Source organism: Molothrus ater, chromosome 17 (genome assembly GCF_012460135.2).
Source record: "Molothrus ater isolate BHLD 08-10-18 breed brown headed cowbird chromosome 17, BPBGC_Mater_1.1, whole genome shotgun sequence".
NCBI lineage: Eukaryota > Metazoa > Chordata > Aves > Passeriformes > Icteridae > Molothrus > Molothrus ater.
This window is the reverse complement of record NC_050494.2, coordinates 65,916-73,101: the sequence shown is the minus strand read 5'-3', so window position 1 is coordinate 73,101 and position 7,186 is coordinate 65,916. Positions and strand designations below refer to the sequence as shown.

At 49.9% G+C, this 7,186-nt stretch overlaps 1 pseudogene; it reads left to right on the top strand.

The window, feature by feature from the left end:
* Positions 1–1,959: 1,959 nt before the first annotated feature.
* On the top strand, positions 1,960–6,742 carry LOC118694667 (CMP-N-acetylneuraminate-beta-galactosamide-alpha-2,3-sialyltransferase 2-like; annotated as a pseudogene).
* Positions 6,743–7,186: the final 444 nt, after the last annotated feature.

Sequence of the window (7,186 nt, the reverse complement as noted above, 5' to 3'; positions counted from 1 at the left end):
CCCCAATGGCATCCCATTGGCCATGATCATCTTTCCCCGCCCCCTTTCCGTGGGGCATAAAACTCCACTGCAAGGGGGCCACACTCTTTTTTCCTGCCTGGGTGGTTGCCCTCTCCAGAAGTGTCCTGGCCCAAGCCAATTAACAGGATACTCGCTCCCACATGGGGAAGAGCGCTTCTCATCTTTTATCTTCAGCACATGCAGGTCCGTGTGGGCTTGGGTTCTAGCTAGCTGGAACCAGACTCATACAAAGCCCAGAGAACTACGGATTACTGCAGCCATGTCCTCTTCCCCTGCTGCTGCTCTCCACCCTGTCCACAGTCCCTGCCCTTTCCAGTTCCCAGACTGATGGTGTGTTTGTTGCTTGCATCATATCATGGTGGAGGACCAGATTGCACTGTGTTGCCTAACAGTGGATGTTGCTGTTGTCCACATGTGATGAAAGGTATTAGATGACCAGCCTGATTGTTGTTGTGCCTGAAAGTCAAGGACCCCATCTGCACATCTGATCGAGCACAGTGGAACAGTCTGGCCCACACTGGTTCCTCCAGGAGCCAGATCCATGTTCTGGCCATGCTTGGGATGTGTCACCCCTTCTTCCTCGGAAGAGTAGTTTAGGAGGTGACCAGAGGCCAGGATCAGCTCAGTTCCCACATCTGCCAGTATTTATCCCCTTTAGTTTTGACCTGAATTGGTGTTGGCCCTAGCAGTTTCTCTTTTCAGGAGTGCTGTGATTCCTTGGCATTGACATCTTTCTGCTAATTGCTGGGAATGCTATCCCTGTATTGTTTATAATTCCAGGTTTTTAGCTGGTTACAGAGTGAAATTTTGGACATGGAGAAGATTGCAGTGTCTACAGTGGCCCTCCTTCTCTGGGCTGCAGGAGACATCTTTCTTCCTGAGGACACTGCAAAGGCAGAGCCCTTTCCTTAGGGACACCTTGCTTGATCTTGAGATCATGGTGAGCAGCACTGCTGGCTCTGTGCACAGACCTGCCCTGGGAAACTGAGATCCCATATGATGCACCTGCACATGCCTGGGTGCAGAGAATCAGCTGCCTCTGTAAGGATGCTCAAGCAGAAGGAGGCATCTTCTGGATCCCTCTCTCAAACTCCCCAGAGATGACCTGCTACTTCAGCACCTCCTCTGGACACAAAACCTCCCAGTCTCTCATTTTAGTTCTTCACACCATTGCCAGGGGCTTTGGGATCAGGTCAGTGGAACTAGTTTTGGTTTGTGTCTGATGAAGAAGTTTTCTCCTTCTTTGATTCCTCCAGAATCAACTGCTGCTCTGCAGGGTTCACGGTCTTTATAAATGTGGTAAGGATTGAGCACACTGGAGCTTGGGAAAGCAAACAACTGGAGCCAGCACCACAGAGGCTGTGCTGTCCCTAATTCCTCCCACCCATGTTTCATTCTCTGTGTGATCCAGAAAATGTGCTTCATGACAGCTCAGGGCACAGTCCCTGCCTGGCTCCCCAGTAGTGGTGCAGAGGCCCTTTGAGCCTGGAACCAGTAAATACAGACCCTTTGCATTTTCCAGTGCTGTTCTAGTTTGAGTTTCTAGATCCTTCATCTTTGTGCCAAACTTCCTAGCAAAGCTAAGTGTTGACCTCTCCTTGGATAAAATAATCACTGTTCAGCTTGCACTGCTTTTTCACTGGCTATACTTTTCTAATTGCTGAGCACATTTCACAGTGTTCTGTCCCCTCTGAGCGAAAATTACATCCAGGTGTGCAAGAGTCCTGGCGAGGTGCTGGATGTACAAGGCTGTTGAGAGCTCTGTGTTGCTGGTGTCAGTGAGCCATCCCAGCAGGACACACAGAGGCTGGAGGGCAGCTCCACTCCAGGCAGATTTTCCCACCCAGAGGAATTTCTTAATCATTAAATTCCTGATTTGGCCTTGGGAACCTGACTGGGGCATTCAGCTTCTGGGCTGCATGGAGAGGCTGTGCCAGAATGCCAGAGTGGCAGGTACTGACGAAGAAGGGACAGCAGCTCTGACCTTACTGTACCACCCACAGTTCTCCCCCACAGCATGGTACAACACTGCCTCTTCCCTTCACAGTTGCTGCACTTGCAAAAAGCACTGGAGAGGCTACTGAGACCAGTAGCATCACCTTCGCCTGTTTGTGCTTAGTGGAGTGGCTGCTTGCAAGAGTACAAAAGATTAGGTCATAGGAACTTGTGACTGCCATCAGGGAAAGTGTGGGGTCTCTGGTAGCCACCCTGTGGGGAGAGGAGCTGGCATTTCATGGCATCTTCCTGTCTGGGAGAACCCACATCTGGGTTTCCAGTTGCACTGGCGATGGCTTGTTTGTACTTCCCCCTTTAACATGGGGTGATGGTTCCTGGGCTTTTAGAAGGGACAGGCTATTAGAAGGAACAGCAGGCTTCAGCCACGTAGGATCATGCAGATTCTTGTTGCTGTTATGTAAGAAACGACACAGACTCATCAGAAGGCTGGTTGGCACAGCATCTCGCTTTACTTCAAATTCTCTCTTTTTATACACTGTTCCAATACAGATAGACCAGATTTGTCAATTATCAATACATTTCACCTGATTGGCTAATTCACAAAATGCCTTTCTTATAAACAATCTCTGAGAAAAACAGGAAAACGAGAGTAGGAGAACAACACCTGCCAGTTGTTTACAATAGGAAGTTATCATTGTTTATCTTCAACTCCCTAAAGTCTCACAAGCCAATTCTGGGAAAACTTATCTGTCGCAGACAACTTTTATGAAAAATCCTTTCCTTAGGATTTTTCCTCCTGAGAGGCCTCAGGAACAAAATGTATACAATTGTTATCTGCTGCTGTGGAATGCAACAGGTGGATCTGTGATTGGTCTCATAGAGTTGTTTCTAGTTAATGGCCAATCACAGTCAGCTGGCTTGGACTCTCTGTCCGAGACACAAGCTTTTATTATCATTCTTTGCTATTCTATTCTTAGCTAGCCTTCTGATGAAACATTCTCTTCTATTATTTTAGTATAGTTTTAATGTAATATATATTATAAAATAATAAATCAAGCCTTCTGAAACATGGAGTCAGATCCTCGTCTCTTCCCTCAGCCAAGAACCCCTGTGAACACCATCACACTTATCTAGTTTTCTCACTCTCTGACCAGGCTGTCACATCCACAGATTCTTCCATTCTGTTCTGTCTCCCATCTCTGTTGGTTGACTGGACCCCTGGGACAGCAGTTTTGCTGTCTGGGACGTGTATTGGGGGTCAGATCTGAGCACAGATCTGAGGCAGCCACCATGGTGAGCAGGGATGTCCATGTCTGTTCTCCAGGAGATGCAGAAAATGGTTTCTATGGAGAAATGGAGCTAGTGCTGACACATAGCAACTGAGGGAGGCACAGGGTGCTACTGTGAGAACATGAGGGATTTTCTAGTAGAGAGGGGACACCTCCACAAGCCAGCTGTGTTCTCTTCTGACCCTGGGATGAAGGCTGCCATGAAGCTCTGCTCTTCGCTCTTGCCTTGGGCCACAGAAGCCAAGTCCTGTGTCACTGAGCACTTAATGAATTCCCTGAAGAATGGAAAGCCCTTTTCCCTCTGACCTTAGGCTACATGAGAGCTTTTTGATAGAGAACAGATGTTATTTCTGGCAATGATTTAATGCCCTTGAAACTGCATAACCCCAGGACTGCTAGGGTGGGAGCTGCATGGTGCCTGCATGGCCTTGGCAGGGCAGAGAGGGTGTGGGGCTCCTCTGCCCCAGCTTCTCTTCAGGCATGGGGAAGAGGGCTCACTGCTAGCATTGTGCACTTGGTAGGTGAATGTACACCACTTAGGATGGGGAAGCTGGTGTTTGACTCGTGGCCAGGGTGATGATGCTTTGCTGCTAGTTCACAGGTCAGTTTACAGACCCTAAATATGTTGCAGGCAGAGAGAAGTTTCTTGTGCAGCACATGCTTCCAGCCAACCCTGTCTGGCCTGAAGTAAATGGTGGCAGTGGCAACAGCAGAATACAGCAATAACATCATTGACCACTTAGAAAAGGAAATTAATATTGGGCTTTTTCAGTTCCCTCAGGGTGGGTGAGCATCCAAGGGGTGTCCTAGGAAGCTGGGCAGAGAGGGTGGGTAAGAAGGCATCCTGTGGTGCCACTGCCACTGGTGTTTGTGACACATCACTGCAGGTGGCTCATGGGCTGCTGTTACAGAGGTACACAAAGGTGGTGCTGGCCCTGTGCCCTGTGCTGCTTGTCCTGTGGCATTGTTTCTGAGCCCTCACAGATAGCATTGGTCCTGTTGGGTTCCCTCCCTCCTCCACACCCCTACTGCCCACTGCACTGCCCCTACCAGCAGCTCTGCATGGTTCAACACCCACTAAAAGGCAGCCATAGGGCCTCTGTTGACAGGTGCACACCACGAGCTCTCAGATGTAGTTCAGTGGTGGCTGGTGAGGCAATGGGCAGGAGCTTGTTGGTCTTCCCAGGCTCCCTGAATCTGTTCACAGTGGGGCAGGGCCAAGAACAGATATGATGGGGATAGAAGGGATGCAGAGATCCCAGCTCAATCCTTCCTCCCCTTCATACCCTGCCCCCTGGGCTGTTTTGCACCCTTTTCGTAACATCCCATCTGTTTTTGATGTCCTTTCCCAGGTCTCTCCTAGGAAAAATGGGGCTCTGTCTCCCTTTGGGCTACTGGTGGGGGTGCTAATGCTGCATGTCACTGTGCTTGTTCCCCTAGACCCTGCAGGGTCCCAAGTGATATCCAGCTCCAGGCCATAATTCAGCAACTCTTCAATGTCTTCTGGGCCCTGACAGTTGATGGGTGGGACCCATCTCACTTCAGGACTTGTGCAGTGGTGGGAAACTCCAGGCAGCTGAAAGAGTCCAGTCATGGGCTGCTAATTGACACTCATGACTGGGTGCTGAGGTGGGCGACCTAAAGGGACTTGGTCTCTCCCTGTCTTCTGAGAACCCTAGCATGCCCCAGTCCCTGTCCATGCTGTTGAAATCTGCCAATACAAACCCTGTGAAGGAGGTGGCTGGCTGACTCTGATTTCCGGAGCCCTACATCCTGGGACACACAGGCCTTGTGTCACCCATATCCACTCTTTGCTGGCTAGGGTGGCCTGCTGTCCCTGTCTGGTGGGACCAAGAGCCTGGGAAGATGCACCTTTGTTTTGGGACACACCATCCTGCTATCCTTTAGGATGAATGGAGCAAAGATCACTGGCTTTGCGCTGGATGTTGGCATGAGAACAACCCATCTCTTCATGTGTTGCATACAGGTAAAGCCTTACAGAATAAGAGCCTTGTTACCCTTGTAAAATCATAGATTAGGCCTGCTGCATCAGCTGGGTGCACCTAATAGCTAGCCTAGTAAGTTACTGTGAGAAAGGAATTGTACCTGTGAAAATAGAGGCTCTAACCGTGAGAATAATTCTGTACCCATGAAACAAGAAAGTAAACATCATTAGAGAGGAAAGTTTTTGATGGACACATACACTAGCAACTACTAAGCAATGAACTGATTTGCAGTAAGTTACCAATTAGAATGAAACATGATGCCCTTTGAACTGCGATAAATATGATAAATACGAACTGTGAACAATAATGATTGGGCTATTGTGCATGAAGAAAAGAAGTGTCTTGTCCATCTCTACAGTGACATTCATGTACCCAGAAGAGTGCAGTGAACCTAAGACCTGATCCTTGTCCCCTTCAAACCTCTGGGCCTGTAGTGGTTGAACAGTGTCTTCTCCACTGGAGAACTCACACGGAGTGTCAGCACTGGGGGATGTTGTCTTTTGTGCTGGAAACCCTGTGGATGGCACAGTGTGATCTGGGGATTCTAGTGCTCACTGGAGACCTGGCATGAGTCCTGATGGCACAAAAGGTACTGAGCATCCTTCTGCCCTGCACTTTGAGGTAGTTGCGCATTGACCTGTCCCCACAGGGCTTAGGCAACCTGCAGTACCATACTCCTATGAGTGGGATGGCAGCTGTGCCCACATTGGGGCCATGAGCTTGATGCGTCCCTTCCTACAGCCAGGCCAGGCGATGCTGCTTGGCCAACTCAAGGGGTGGGAGATGCCACTGGGCTGGGTGCTGGGAGACAATAAACAACCCTCTTCAAAGAAATGGGCTCCCTCAGCAGTGGGTGTACTTACTACATGATCACTGCTTGCCTCTGCTTTTGCAGCACTGAGAGTTAAACAGTTCAAAGGAACAAGGTAATGGCTCCGTACACTCCAGCTCCTCAGGGGCAGGCAGAACTCTGTTGGGCAGTGAGCCAATGGCTGCACTGTGTTGGGCTGACTGTCCTGTTCCAGCATGGAGAGCACCATATCACTCCACTCCCCATCCAGATTTTGATCCTGAGCCCAGCTTTCCTCAAGTACATCCATGACAACTGGACAGAGCATCATGGGTGATAGCCCTCCACTGGCTTCACAGCCCTGCTCTTTGCCTTGCACACCTGCCATTAGGTGAGCACAGCCAGTGGTACCAGATGCTGCCACTGTACCTCTCCTTGCACTGCTTGTCCATATGCTTGTAGGATGCCACAGTGTCCACATGGCATTGGCTCTGGCTGGCATGCGCACAGGTCTCCATGTTTGGCTTTGGAGCAGACAGTGAAGGGAACTGGCATCACTACTGGAAAAAACCCACTGGTCTGGAGCCTTTTGCAGGACAAGAGCCCATGACACTGATGTTGAATTCAGCCTCATTGAGAGACAGGAACATGAAGGCAAGATTGTATTTTACAACTGATGCATTTCCAAGAAACTGGAGCCAGCTGTTTGGCCACGAATGGGCCAAAGGATACTGCCAGCAGCTGTCCTGGCTCTTTAGTTTGCTGTTCCACCCCACCACCTGGGCTCATAGACCCTGCAGTTCATAGGGTTTCAGTACTGCTTGTGCTGGTCCTACCAGCTGGGTACTGTGGGTGCCATTCTCCTATGGCAGTAGCAATGTTGTGTTTAGCTGGACATAGGGTGGGCACAGTTCTGCCCAAGCTGGTTGGGAGGGACAAAGGGGAGATGTTGGGGCTGGAAGTGGGCATGGAGCCTGTAAGCTGCTGTGTGTAGCCCTGCAGGGCTGTGAAGCCAGTGGTGGACAGCAGCTGCTCAAATATGGCTGTCCACATGACAGAGCTGGTATTTCCACCCACAGATGGCTTTTGGGGGAGGTCTGTAGTTGGTCTTAGGAAAGGAAGAT